This window comes from Poeciliopsis prolifica, unplaced genomic scaffold, assembly GCF_027474105.1.
Source record: "Poeciliopsis prolifica strain line A6 unplaced genomic scaffold, Auburn_PproV2 SCAFFOLD053, whole genome shotgun sequence".
Lineage (NCBI taxonomy): Eukaryota > Metazoa > Chordata > Actinopteri > Cyprinodontiformes > Poeciliidae > Poeciliopsis > Poeciliopsis prolifica.
Window position 1 is genome coordinate 3098118 of NW_026562428.1, and position 15874 is coordinate 3113991.

The 15874-nt window shown below is 40.5% G+C and overlaps 1 pseudogene; it reads right to left on the reverse strand.

The window, feature by feature from the left end:
• LOC129378631 (fidgetin-like) overlaps positions 1-13369 on the reverse strand; it is a 38336-nt pseudogene extending 24967 nt beyond the window's left edge.
• Positions 13370-15874: the final 2505 nt, after the last annotated feature.

Sequence of the window (15874 nt, forward strand, 5' to 3'; positions counted from 1 at the left end):
GCAGAGTAAGCTCATACATTATATTTAACTTTTTTTTTTTATAACTTTAGACCATGTTATAGCTTTTAAAAGTTTAATCCTCACATTTATTCAAGTTTCTAAAACATATTCCTTGCCAAAACAACAGCTTTGTGTGTGAATAGGGTAAAGGGTAGAAGCCAAGCCAGACCCATTATAGACCATAACAGCAACACATCCCTTCAGGAGAGAATCACTTCTCAACACAGAAGAAACAGAAAATCTGATTTTAGTACAACTTTGCATTCTCCCTTAGGTCCCAAGACCCTGTTAACTGTGTGGATGTGTGAAGCCAAGTGTTGTACATTGTAGTGTGTCTTTTTAAGCTGACTGGTACCTTCTGGAAGGGGTTTTTCTGTACTGCTTCTCTGACTCTAATGGGCAAACTGTGCACTAAAAAGAAGATCGGAATATGATTGGGTGGTAAGGTAGCGGGAAAAAATGTTGTATTTATTAAAGATTACACCGTCTCCAGCTGCAGACATGGATTCAGAGACAGAAAACGGATTGACATTCAGTATATAAACAGTTTCATTTTGTAAACAATATCGAGCTGCTGCAGATGCCCCGACTGTTGTCAACAACTTGTGTTAACGACTGACCAGATGTGTCCAAGGGTTGCAGCGTCTCCTAGCAACTGGGAAACATTATGGCAAAGCTGAAGCCTGAATCCGACTTTCAATGCTGTAATTTGTTGGACTTTACTGGCCAGCAGAACTTCAGATGATGCCGACGCTCAGGCCAGCCTGTATTTTTAGGGCTAGATTAACCGATTATGCACAGGGATGAGGTTGATAAATGAAATTCATACAAATACGTAAAAGCAACAACAAACAGCAGGAGCTGCAGATATCATTTCTGTTTCAACATTTTTTTTATGTCCACATATGTAATATTAAGGAAACGTAAAATTTGTTAGGACGAGCAGAGAAGAGCGCAAAAAGAAAACGTTGATGAATTTGTATGCTGACATTTTTAAGTTATTTGTACTCCATTTGTTGCTGCACAGTAAACAAACAAATATAACCAACTTCTTTGTGTGTACGGCATTAAACACCAGCCACAGAGAACATATCTAAATAATTTAAAGGTGGAAGTTAACAAGCAAACACTTTAGGAGTTGATGACAACCAGCAACAGGAACACACTATTTGACCAGCTGTGTTTTTATGACATTTCATGTCTCAGGCTCTTCTTGTGAAGAAAGCTGTGAGTGCAGACATTTTGTCTTGACATGGTGCACATCAAGTCCCTGCAAAGTTATCTCATAGGTCAATCCGTGACTTCACAGCAAATATGATCGACAAATCCAATCCTGCCTTATGCCTTTCTGCAAAACAACGCACTCGTTCAGGCACACTGTTGCAGATCTGCTGCAAATAGAAAGCACAGCAAACTAGTGGCGAGTTTAAATTGACCAGCTGACGCTGAACAAGCCAAGTCATTAGTCCTCGTCATAGAGGGAAAACCAACAGCAGACAACAGGACAAAGATGATATTTTATTTGGAGTAGCTGAGCAGCTTAAACGTCTTGCAGCCCAAACCTAAATTAGCCTTTTCCGGTCAGGAGTGCGTTTGTGCTTGATGGAGCCCCCTTTTGCGTTACTTTACTTGTTTTCCCTCCCTGTCTGGAGCCAGAAAGAAAAACACAATGGGTAGGAAATGTATAAAGAGAAGAGAAATAGAGACAGAGACAGAATGCCAAGCAGATATACGGAGAGAAACAAAGACTCGGACAAACACATACAGTGATAGGGAGATGGAGACACAGAAGGAGAGATAGGGAGGGATGCTGGATGTGTGTTCTGCATCCCAAGGGATCACTTACTCAGTATAGACACAGTACTGGAGGACAGAGCACAACAAGGGTTCATTGGCCAAAATCTTTCCTCTTTACACGCACATACACTCACACAATCCCTCCAAGCAATATTCCTGTAAGCACTCGTCCACTGAGAATAACCGCATTGACTGAAGTGGAGAGGAGGAAGGAGTGTAAGAGGATGATAGAATGAGGGGTGGAAAGAGGAAAGCAAAGCAAAGGGATCAGGAAGAAGCGGGAGGAGTGTCCACCTGGCCTGCGTCCAGGGGAATTAAACAGGCTGCTTACTGCTCTCAGCGCCTCAGCAGCACCATGTTAGCCTAATGGTACGGACATGAAGCCAATTGATTTGTGGACCAATAGACCTGTCCCACAGCACAAGCAGATTACCTAGATCACTGGCTCTGCATCGAGTAGACATCGCTTCTTGTTCGCGCCCCACGGGCAACAGAATGTGGACAGGGTTTGTAATGTGTGTGGGTCAGCTTGTGTACTGCTAGATATGTTTGGAGATGTTTTCTTTCATAAAAAATGTAAATCTCCCCGTTACAAATTCAAGTCTTTGCCAGCTAAACTGAGACGTTTTCTCCTCCTCTTTCTTCAAAAAAAACAACTCCAAGACAGTGATATTGGATGAAGTGTGTCACTGAACGCCACAGATTTCCGATTGGATTCAGCTCGACTTTAACTGGGCGATTTTAATATAGAAATCTGCCTTGATCTGATTCTTTCCCTAATATATCCTCGCTAATATTTTGGGTCTTGTACAGTTTTGATGAATATATCAATCCTGAGAAAATGTTATATTTGTTTTTTAACTGCTTTCTCAAAAACCAAAGTAAAAAACAAACAATGTATGTATGTAAAATATAAACTTCCTGATTAAATTGTCCAGAATTTTATTGTTTTCTTCATAAGTATTATCGTACAAGTATTATACGCCAATACAATATTTTATTGTCTTAATAGTAAGAATATTACATTCCACTTAAAAAAAAAGTCTTTTGTTTGAATACAGTGCCTTTTATAACATTATAGCTGACATCAAAAAAGCTAAAAAAAAGCTTAAATTTCCTAAAATTTAAGCAACTTTATCTCATTTCACAACTTTTCACAGTCTACAATGTAAATTATAGACATAAATTACAGTTGTCTGCAGTTGTCCTAATTTGCTGAAAGTTTCTACATGGTTTATGTCACAGGCTTTCTGCTGAAGCTGGTGTTGATGAAAGTAAGGAAATTAGAAAAAATACATATTTGCGTTGTAAAAATGACGTAATTATTTTAATTGGACTTCAATAAGGTAAATATTCAATTCATCAGAGCCAAATATTCTTATAAGAAAAAGTGACGTCACTTTATGTAAATAAACAACCCTAATTAAAGCATTCTCTGGTGAAATGAGCTTGGAAAAAAATCTAAACCAGCCCATTTTAGTTTAACAAACTAATTATCTGGGCTCTGACTCGCTAATTAGTTCTTGGTTTTCATTTGGAAATGAAAGCAGTGGGCGTTAGATGTTCATTTTCTTTGATATTATGTCATACTTTCTCAGATTTCATTAAACGGTTCACTAAATTCATCACTGTCATCTATCGTCTTGTTTACTTTTGCTTCCTACACAATGACACTCAAGAAATACAAGCTCCCCACAGAAATCATAAAACCCATGCGTGCCGTACAGCTGATGTTTCGTGTCGCAAGTTTGCTGCATTAACAGCGTGTGATTTTTAGCAGCGAGCGCAAAAAAAAAACTTGCGCCGAGACAAAAAAGGAGACCACACACTCTCGAAGCTCCGGTTGTACGTGTGTACGAGCGAACAGAGAGAATAATCCCACATTCTCCACAGTTTTCACTCATGTTACTGTCCCGCTTGAGAAGCATGAAAATCCATTTATCTACAAAGCGACTGTATGGTCTGTGTCGGACAATGTCTCTTTCATGGTCCCTGGTGGGGCCCTTCTTTTTTTTTTTCTTGCTCCACAAAGCCACCCAACTGACTCCGCCACGTCTGTAATAGGCTACGTTCATTTGATATAGGGACATCAAGGGAGATGTTGCAGTGGTTTCAGCGTGCATCAAGAAAAGTGGAGCTGGTTCACAGAGGAAGAGAGATGCTCTGAACATAAAAGAACAATGGATGCAAGGTTAGATGCAGTTATGCAAAAAAACAACAACTAAACAACAGAAAGTGTTGTGCATGGGCCTGTAATATTGCCTTTTTCAACTGATGAAATAATAATAATGGCATTTTAATGCAAGTACATACATATGCAGGATTTTAAATATCCAAACTAAAACAAGATGATGATAATTGAAATAAGGATTATTAAGCCTCTGTAACCAAAATTGTATTTAAAAAAACAAAATAGCTTTGACAGGAAAAACAGGCACAAATGACAGGTAGCGCCGACAAACTACATCAGACCATTTCTCAAAATGGTGGCTTTTCAACAATATTTAAGGGCAGCATCTCTTTGACGATGGTTGTGGATATGAAAATCATCGTGCTAATCTTAATTTATTGTGTGACTAATTGTTTTATTGCTTTCATTGACAGGCTTAACCATGCAGACCTGCATTTTTGCAAACGCACAGACGAAAGAAAAGCGAAGGGAAACTCAACATCACTGCCTGTTGTTATCACTCTTGTGAGTGTTGAGACGGAAAGTTGAGCCGGAGGACAGAGATCCGAAATTAGGCTTATGAGGAGAGAGAGGAGGAGGAGCAGTCAGATTACAGATTAGAGGGAGGGGAAGTGGTGGGATTAAACATGCAGACTAGAAGGCAGCCCGACTAATACAGCTCACAGCTCAGCGAAAGAGCATTGTTGCATTTAGTCCCGTGGATTACACTGTTGTTACTGAAGTGACAAGCCTCTACTGATGGCTAAGTTTAAAAGAAAATGACTCCAGGAAATTATTTACTCTCTTTCCAGACATTATCACTCATCTGATCTGATATAGAGTCCCCTAAATGAGCTGGCGAGAGAGAGAGCACGTTGCGGCACAAGGCAGACGTCAGTATTAACGGCGATGCTGCGTATTAACCACCCTCTGGCTAATGCAACTAATGAATGAGGGAGCTAGCAGGCTAGCGGCTCTAATTCTCCTTCACAGCCTATCGTGTTGCAGCCCAGAGACAGATCAATACCATTTGCTCAACACACAGGAGGGCTAGGAATCTATAAAAGGGCTTTTATTGAGTAATTAAACACCCATTACTGTCCCATGCAGCCAAACAATAAATTTGATCAGCCTCTCAGGCGCAGATCCAGCCGTGATTAATACCCGGTGCATGCAAGACATAAAGGAACACAATGACATTTTGCTAACGGTTCGGGGACAATATTGTGGCTACTTTAGAGCCTCAAGAAAACACTGTAAACTTTATATTGTCCAGGCTTGCAGATTTGGGTGTGAAATGTCGCCGGTACGTCTGTTTACCTCAAAGGTTGCCGGCACGCCCTCAATTCTATTGTCTTTAACAGATCAATATTACGACTAAATACTGAAACTGGAAAATAAGATATGAACTTGACTGACATTCTCAGTTATATGTCCACAAATTTTGAACATTGAGGTACAACATGAAGGTGTGAAAAGTGACATTCCACAGAAAACTCGCTCTGATATCTTACACAAAGTGACTGTTGGAACCGAATGACAGGAAGTTTCTTTCCATTCATCCAAAAAAGTTAATATAAATGTTAATATCCTTTAAGGAAGTGTGTACATTTGACTCAGTTCTGCAGTTTATTTTATTAGAAATGTTTATCTTCCCTGTGCTTCACAGTATCATCTGTCTACTAATATATTGTGACTTTTTTTTTTCACTGCCAGGGGCAAATTTTATGCTAAAAATGAACTGTTTCATGTTTGTTTCAAAAACAAACATGGATCTGGAGCAAACAAAACCATTTTCGCAGTACAAACAAATATCTGGTCCATGCAGATGTATTGAACACCTGCCATGTATAATTTTCTTTCTGGCAATTTTGCAAAACATTTTCTTGAGGAGATCAATGTTTGAAATTGCGTATCTATTCGTACCACAGCAGAACGGGTCGTTGCAGGATTCAGGACCTCCAGACGAAGGATCTCAAACCCGTGAAGCTAATGCTAAACCAGGTAGCAGGGGTTAAGTTGTCTGGGAGGTTCACAGATGCAGGAACTTTACATTCTTAAGCTGCTCTTAGTGTCAATGCATTAGCTTGTAGTATTAGCACAGTTTCAGCATTTCCAGTCCATCTGCCTCACAGAGAAAGTCTAACCAAAGCAGCTAAAGAGGCCAGTTGACTTTTTTTCTTTTGTTGGGGCCAACTGAGTTTAAAATGTTCAGCAGCTCTCGGCTTTGAACAGGTGAACGGAAAGGTTGATTGCTATTACATTCCTCCTGTTGGCCGAAGTGCAACAATTTGGGCAAATGTGAATGGGTCAGTTTGCATTGATTTTGATGCAAATGAATAATTTATTTCTCTAGTATCGATTATATCGAGAAATGGATTATTTTGACAGTGCGCCTACCTTTTCTTTGAACGTGATAGCAGAGATTCAGAATGTTTTTTCAAGTAAAAGCTTCGCAATGGCTAAAATAATGTATTCCCTCTCATTCCTGCAGTTGAAAATACATCTAAGTATCAGAAAAATCAGAATTTTCTTCCAATTGTTTCTTCCGTCTATGTACCAGGATCAATATAAATGTTTCTGATAACATAACTCAGTCGTTTTTGTTTTCAATTTCCTGTTTGTACTATATTTTGAATCAATGTAATCGCACCGTGAGAATCTCATACTGGACTATGAGGATTAAACAAATCTATTGCACAAAAAGCTTTCTCCCACTACTGGAACACAACTGCACACACACACAAAAAAAAAGCTCTCTGTTTTACTTTTTCTGACAGAGTTCCTCTGAGTTCCTCCCCCACCATCCATCCATCCTTCTTCCACAATTTCACAATTCAGAAACCTGTTACAATCCAATCCTTGTTGGAGAATATTTAGCGTTGTTGAGCCAACAATATGGCATCTGGGTGATTCTCCTAAATATGAATGGCCCATTCACGAGGCTCAATGCCGTCGCTTGGCAGTGGCCCTCCTCCCCCCAGTACTCAAAACAATATTCAGCGCAGCAGTCTTGGCACTTTTCCCCGAAAGCAACAAAAGAGGAACTCGAAACTGTCCCTGAAACCCTCAAAGCATTAAGCCTCTGTGAGATGCAAGTACTTGGCACAAGCAAAGCGATTTAGCGACAATGGGCAAATCATACAGTGCTTTGTGAGATTTAGGGGATACAATAGCACTCGGTTTCCAAAGCACACATTAGTAGGCATGTCATTGGGACCCCCTGAGGGATTTGAGCAGCCTAGAGGATTGTGTAGTGAAGAGGATAAATATATGTTACTGGGTAAGAAGATGGAGCGCTGCCAGGGCCTTCCCCTCCTTCACACAACATATTGTGGATTACAGTGCGAGGAATACATTAATAGCATAATCTTCCGACCACACAAACTAACCCGCAAACTGAACCCATTTGGCTTGTTAAGTGTACACATTGCATCGCATCCAAAATCAATTTACAACCATTTAACAGAGCTCAGGAGGTGTGGATGAGGAGAGAAAGAGAGAAAAGGGAGGAAACAAAATGCATAAACAAAACCAGAAAACACCACCGAAATAAATAAATAAATAACTTGTTATAAATGTGCGGCGCTTGCAGCCATGCTGACCTCCGAGTGCTAAACAAAACCCAGCAATGGACAAGCAGACACCCACTCAAAAGTCAATACCATGCGTGCCTCCTCTTCCTCTGGTATGGTTAATGCATGATGCCAGGTAGTGGAGACAGACGGAGAGTAGGATCTCATTATGCGCTGCGTGCTATCATTAGCTATGTACCACATGTGTCCGTCCTGCCAGCGGAGCCATACAAGAAACATCCTAATGCTCTCGCCTGCTTCCTGTGGGGAATCTTGCCCAACACACGCATACATACACGCACGCGCACACAACAACATAATCACGTGTATGAATACTAACACCTTCCTTTCCCAAAAGGAGTGGCTTCAGTATTATTAACCATTAGAAATGGGGAAAAAAATTCTCCTTTTTCCAAATAGTTACAACGTCCAAAATAAAAGAAAACAACAATTAAAATGGATTATGAAGTCTTTGAGAAAAAAACAATTGTAGTTTGAAAAACAGTAATTATTCAGCTTTGACAGGGAAAACAGGCACAAGTGACAGGTAGTGCAAACTAACTAAATACTGGTGTCAAATGTTTGCAGCATTTCCCAAAATGGCAGCTTTCCAATAATATCTCTGATAATTTAATTTATCACGCAATTAATTGATTTATTGCTTGTTGTGGCATGTAGGTCGGGTTACGGTGTTAAAGTACGCTAAGATTTGAAAACGTTTTGGGATCAGAACTGTGAATTTTTAGCATTCACGCCGGTTGATATCTTTCAGCGAGTCAGAAAGAGCAGCAATTACTGGATTTTGCTTTTTCTCTCTCCAACTACATGGAGAGTAGTGCAATACAGCAGTGCCCCTCCCCCAACTTGTTTCTGCCGGTCATCAGGTGGAAAGACACCAAACAGGTAAGGCAAACTCATCAACATTTTTCACCTTTTTATTCTATTGCTTAGCACTAAAATATCATAGGTAGTGATATTAGAATAACAATGGATTATTCTAAAGTAGTTTAGATATTTGCAGATGCTTTGCTTCTTTCTTTTTTGCCTGATATTAAGGTATTTTTACACAATGTTATACTGAGAATTTCTTTGGTTGTGACAGGTGAGATGTGCACCAATAAAAGAAAAAATAAGTAGTTATAAAGTAGTTAAACAAGACAAATTTAAAGATTGTTTGATGTCGCGGTCCAAAAAGTCAATAAAACCGACAATACTTCAAATGACCTTTGACCTGAAAAAAACTAGTTGCAAATGCATAGAAAAAAAAGTCGACTTTGGACTCAATGTGGCTGAGAAGTGGAAGGTGAAAAGCATTATGAGTATATAGTCATAATGGAGGGAAGAGAAATGGATTCTAATGTGCAGAAAGCGGAATCAAGAAGTATATTTTTGGATAAACTAATTTCAAAACTACATAATCATTTTTTTGGAGAACAACACAACAAGTGGCCTATCGGAAGCAGCAATTCAGCCTCAATCCAGCAAATTCACAAGAAAAAAACAAAACAACGTTCATCAACAAAAAATGCTGAAAAAGAAATGAGTGACCAGCTTTTCTGTGCCATCCGCTAATCAGGATGCGAGTGGGGCTGGGGGGCGACATTTCTCCAAAGCTCGCTGTTCATCAGACGTTCCTGAGCCGCTGAGAGGAGCAGCGGAGATTACACTCATCTCTTTTCTCGCTTTCTGTCTTTTCCTGTGGGTCTTCCTTTAAAAAGGAAAAAAAAAAAGGAAGAGAGACTCTCGACGGCCTCCTCCGTCGACGGGCCAAACGGCTGGCAAGCTTCTACGCATATCAATGCACAATTTAACTTAAGACTTGCATGGCAATAACCTAATTAGAAACGCCACCTTCTCATTTGAAGCCACAATGTAAAGGATAAAGCTCTTTGCCGCCATGTAATATTCAGTTTTTCTTTTTTTTGTGTGCCTTTTTTAATAAGTCCTTAGCATATTTAACACTTTCACCAGCCAAATGTTTTAATATCTACCAGAGAATCCGGGCCATGGGTGGTGAAGATTGCTGCTGAAGAGTAAAAGGGAGGTGAGCCGGGGTCTGTTTAAAATTCAGAAAAAAAAAAAGAAGAGAAAAAAAAAGGCAGCTCTTCGCAAAAGAAGGTAGGAGGGAGAGAAAGAAATATTTAAAATATTATCCGGCGCTTTGATTTGATTAAAACCAGACGAAATTTACACGTTGCATAAAACGGGGGGACTTCAAAACCTTCCAGAAGGAATCGGGAGTTCAAAGAGAGGCAGATAATGCTGGAAATTAACACGGCAATAAATTTGGGTGGGATGGAGGAAAAATGTGGGGATCAATGGGAATTACGGAAAGTGATCTTAAATGTTTTTTGTACAACTTAGAGGGAATTCTGCACAAAAAAAATTAAATTAAATTAAAAAAACGACCCGATTTCTCAAGTTTTAAAGCGATGTCGTGGCACCAATCGTCAGAGGTTACACGTACCTCTGAGGTAAGCCGACAGCATTATTTTATCCCGGACTGGTGCAGATACCCTGAGCTTTAAATACAGCCATCAGATTTTGACCTGTCAGCACTAAAAGAGAGAGAGAGAGAGAAAAAAAGAGAGAGAGAGTGGTGAAAGAGTAATGAATTGAAATCAGAGAGGAGTGTGTGGAAATGGTTTAAAAAGAAGGGAAAAAACAAAGAAAAGAGAAAGAGAAGCTGTCATGACAAACAGGAAACTACATAAAATACAGTGAAAGGGAAGAAGAGAGGATCACGGTGTCAAGGATTTTTAGGAATTGGCGTTCGCTCAGCTACGAAGAAGCAAGCGAAGGTGGCGGTGTTACCGACAGCTGCTTGCCATCTCTGGGAAGGAGAACTTAGATCGGTGAGGAGAGGGAGGCGAAGAGGGTGGAGAGGGGCAGGCTAACGGCAAGCCTCGCTACAGTTAGCTGACACAAAGCCCAGGCTCTGTCTTCTGGGATGGAGAGAGGGGGAAATAAGTGGACAAAGAGGGAAACAGCGAGGAGACAAGACAGGCTGACGCACTGTCGAGCAAACATGCAGAGAGGAGGAAAGAGGAAAAAAAAAAAAGACGGGGGCAGCGAGGAGGGAGACGGAGGAGAGTGAAACAGACAGACAGCTCCGAGAGGGATTTGTTCTATTTGCATGCGCCGGGCTCCCATGGGGGTCCGGGCTCGGCTCGGCAAGCCGAGAGCACAAAAGATAACACTTAACATATTTGCTAAAAGATGACAACCCTGCCTGGATCTCGTTTGAAGGGGCCCCTTTGTCAGGATGCTGATACGGACACGGCCGAGGTTTTCCTTCCATCTGCGTGTGTGTGTGTGGAATAAAATAAAATAAAATAAAACACAATATTTCCCCACGACCGCCACAAGTCCCATGGGTGGCTGGCGACACAACACGCGCCGATGGCTCCGGGACGGTGAAACGGCTTTTTAACGGTAAACATTACGGAGTGATAGGAAGTGTCAGAATAATTTATTTATACGGCCCCTCTGGGAAACGCCGAGGCACCCTCTCTCTCTCCGTGTTCGTTTGAGGGTCCACATTTAGATAAATAAAGGCGGCACTTTTTCCTCACTGCCTATTATGCCTCTGTCCCTATTAACTGTACTGGAGGTCCGCCAGAGATGTGAGGCAATACGTTATGTGTATAATGAGGGGGATTATTGCTACTGTCACTGGTACACTCACACGCAGCAGATGTAAGATCTGAAGCCACGGAAGGTCAGAGTTAAAGGAACAAACTCAAATCGGATTGTCCACGTAAAAAAAACAACAACAAAAAAAAAACAACACTTCCGTCACACCAGGTGATTTTCATAATGTCAAGTAAAAACAGTCGGCCAGTAATTTCGAAAAATAAAAAAATCTGGAACACCATCTGACTGCTTTCCTTTTCAACGCAGCAACTAGACGAAGATATTTAATAAATTAACATCCTCAAATTGGGAGCAGGCATTTGTTGTTTCGTTCATCTTTTATTATTATAAATGAATTTTAATTTAGCGTTGTCTTGATAAATTCCAATGAATGTTTTTTTAAATGCACCCCAACAAATGTCCTCAAAGTCAAAATTGCTAGCTTTAATATTTCCGCCGCCGTTTGTTCAATGAAAGTATCAATAAATTTGAGAAAATGATTAATTTCAGTTACTGCGTGCTGTTTAGTGATACAAATTGCACTTCTTTATGTGACTGGTGTCCTGAAGAGGCGCAAAACAAAAGAGTTTGTTTTCTAAGAACAGCATTTGCTTTTGTAGGACTATAAAAGCTGCTTCATGCATTCATATAACGCATATAAAAAAGAAATAAAATAGTTACTATCATCATTTGTTATCACAATAACACCACAAAATATCATGAAACTTTAAGTACATGTCGCCTAAATCTAGTACTAATATGAAACTACTTAGATACGCTGTTGCTTTAAACCCCACAGCATGATGCTGCCACTTCCACGCTCTTAGCTTCCACTCATCTTTCTGTGACACATCAAGAGCCAAACTTTTCTCCCTTCTACGTAAGCGCAACGTGATTTTAGCCAGCTGACCTGCAGTGCACAGAAGGCGCAGTCACCTTCTCTTTAAAAGGGACTGCAAAAAATATATATAAACTATTCACTCTTTAAAAATTCTGCGTCACTCCGCCAAAGTCTTCCCAATAAATGTCCACAAGTCAGAGCTGCAGCTGCAGTTTTAATCCTTCACCATTAACCTGTTGCTCTCTCAAACCCGGAAGATCCACGCTACATTTTACACTTAAAAGGAGGAATGTAATAATAATAACGATAATATGCGGCGTATGATTAAAAAACAGGAGGGTTACCAGGCAATGCGGAAAAAAGTGCTGCTGCGCTGGTTGCAACATACAAACCGGAGCACAGGAGCAGCAGCAGGTGAGAGCTCGTGTCAAGAAGCGAATAAATATGTTTGTGCGGGAGGAGAAAGTGAGATCAAAGGTGAGAGGTCGAGTCTCGGCTAATGGCCGCTGCAAACCAAAAAGTACAGCCGTCTCGCTATCAGCAGGGCGCCGTGGACGGATGGAACCGAGCAGCGTCTCTTTTTAAACGCACACACACAAAATACCTGCCCCTCAGAATTGCGCAGATTTCTGCAGCGGCGATTTTGTTCGTAAATGTTACTGCTGAGTCTTTGTTAGTTCGCGTGAGGATGTTTTGAAGTGATAAGTGGGCAAAGGTTTCGTGAAATACAACAGATTAATTTTAAATTCTTTGCAGCAGCCAAGGCCTCTTTCAAAGAAACCCACCTGCTAGTGGAAATGTGGATGTTTTAATACCACAAAAGAAGAAAAATAGATCCAGGTCTGACGATTTCTCTAAAAACTGTCCAATTTCCCGAGTGAGATTCTGTTGCTTTGCAAAAATCTAATTGGATTACAGCAAACTGCACCACACGTACTGTCACTGATTATTAATTCCACGTACACATATTTGAGCACAATGCATTTTTCATGTATGAGTAAAAAATGAGCTATTTTCTTCCAGCAAGCGCACTCTTTTGTTTTTAATTATTATTAGTTTTATATATACATACAGGAATGAAAAGGTAAATGATCACTTACCATAGACGCTGCTGCTGCTGATCATGTCGTGCTGTAAACAAAAAAAGGGGGACAACTTGAATACATTTCAAGACAAAACAACAAAGCATGTTATAGTAAAAAAAATATATATATATATATATATATTTTTATTACATTTTATTGCTGTTTTCAGCAGCAGCAGTGTGTGATGTGCGAGGTGGGCCCTTGCAACTCGAACCTACATGCAAATGATTAGAAAGTGGAAACCGGGGCGACAGGCAGCGACAGGAGGGGGAAATAAATCAACTGGTGCGGCGCAGGTCGGAGTTAAATCTCCCCATGACGCGCCTCAAAATGTCCAGGCTCGATGCGAGGAGAGCGGGGCAACTTGTGGCCGCGCCGCAGCAGCTGCAGCCCCTCCTGGACGCCCGCTCTGTCCGCGGTGGAGCCAAAGCCACAACTTGGGGATATTTGTCTCCGTCTTTCGCTCCAGTGGGAGAGAGCTGCGCGGCCGACGCACACACGCACACACAGAATACGGCCAGTGCGTCTAGACGCGTCTGTCCTCTAATTTCGCCGCCGCGCAGGTGAACCGGTACAATTAAATAAATTAAATAGAAGGAAAAGATATATATAAACATTTAGCACACCTGAGGCGAGTGGAAACTTCTTAAAATAGCCAACCTGTCCGTGCGCGCACTAGTCCGAATTAAGCCGCGTGCGCACGCCGCTTCCAGCTTTTCTACAGACGCGCGCGCTCGCCGCAGCGGCGGATGCCCAGCCGGACCGTCCTCCCTTACCTGCGTGTTCTCCTCCTTTTTTTTATTTAAATAAATATATTTTTTTCTTATTCAGCGACAGGTTGACCCCTCACGCAGGGGTGAGTTGAGGTCGCATCGATCCCGAGGAGGGGGCTTCTGCCGGGTGTGGAGGTTAAGCCGGGCTGCGCTCGAGCTGAAACCATCCCAAGTTAACGCAGGAAACACTGACCACAGCCACTGCCATGTTGGAATTTCACCAGCCCCGAACAGCTGCTTCTCACACTGACCAGTGCGCTGCCCAGTGCGCATGCGCCTGCGCCAGTAAGAGGAGAGAGAAGGAGAGAGAGAGAGATGTGAAGAGGAGAGCAACTAATAATCTTTAGCTGTCAAACCGAAACCAAAAGCCATAACAGAGTAACAGGGATCTTATTAGGCAAAAATGGATCGAAAAATCACACATGGCATGACTGAAATTCAATTTTGAAGATGAGAAAAAGAAATTAGATTGTGAAACATTTAGTATCCTATGCAATTGAACAAGAACTTAAACTGTAAAAAAAGGGAATAAGTAGCTTAACCTGGTTGCAGACGTCTTAAACTTTGACTAATTCACATTTCAGCAATCATTCTTTTTACACATTCCTTATTATATGCATTCCTAAATCTGTCATCTCTTGTGCAGATTTTTGTTCTTTATATCATGTTAGGCAGTTCATGAACTAATGCAGAAAACTGAATTTTCCATTCTTCTACAACTTTCTAGGAGACACTAGAAGGTTTTGGGTCACAACTGATTGGCTGTTTTGACCGACCAAAACAAGCAAAAATAAAAACAAAAATAATCATAGTAAAAATAAAAAAATCACGATGCTTCCATCATTGTTGTGTTGTGTCAAAAAGTTGAAACAGTGTTGAAAATTCAAGTGTCAAGTACTATTTTTTTTACGTGCTTCCAAACCAAATCCCTTATGATGGCCGACTATATTAAGAAACAAAAAGATTCTTGATCGTTTTTACAATTTTTGTTCGTAGGTATTTCTGTGGCCACTGCATGTTAACAATGACAAATGACAAAAACAAAAACAAATGGTAAGCTGTCTTACTAAAGTTAACACAAGGACACAAGTATGAAACAATGGTGGAGACAGACTGAGGGAAGAAAGCTAACATGAAGAAAGCTGAGAGGAAAGTGTGCAATAACCAACCGTACCACAAAGAATACTAACAAAGAAATAAATTAAATATAAAGGAATCAACTGGAAAGGCAAGACAAATAAATAATCGAAACATAAACACAGATGGAAACCAAAACACCTCAGAGTTGTGGTTGTTTCCTCGAAAGCCCACTCCGTCAAGTACAGCTAAATATATTTCCCTCATCATCTACAAAATGAAAAATGCTTATAGAATAAATGCATGAGTTTATGACTTTCAAAAGTCTCTCGTATCAAATGAGATACTAAAGGGGAAAACACTGAATAATCTAGTCGATTGTTATCTGGTAAAATATCGAATTACCATTAAATAAAAGGAAAGGAGAAAAAGGATTCTCTAACACTTATAATATTTTCTAAGGCTTGTAGAAGGTAGTTGGTGACAAAAGAAAGTGAAAAACATCTGACAGGTTGGAAAATATAATTCAGGATTCCAGTAAAATGCCTAATCTACAAATCCCAATCTTATTTTGAGAAAGTTCTGGATTTCATAAGGTTCCAGAAGCTCTGTCTGAGCTTTGTGTTCAACCAGACCTGCTGACAAAATCTCAGAGACGTATAGATCGAAAAGATCTGGAGCGCGTAACTCTGCTTGCCCTTGAACTGCTATATAAAAGTCCAACAAAAAACACTTAGAAACTGCTAAATTTGTTGTTCTTTTTATTAATGGATGGGTGAACAGATGACGCACTCTTACGATGCTTATCCAGACTTGAATTGGATAAGATTTGGATTATAACTATTTTTTCCCAGCCAGCTCATCAGTAGTATGCAGCGACTGCCACTATTCACCAGACAAACGGACAAAAACCTGTCTCT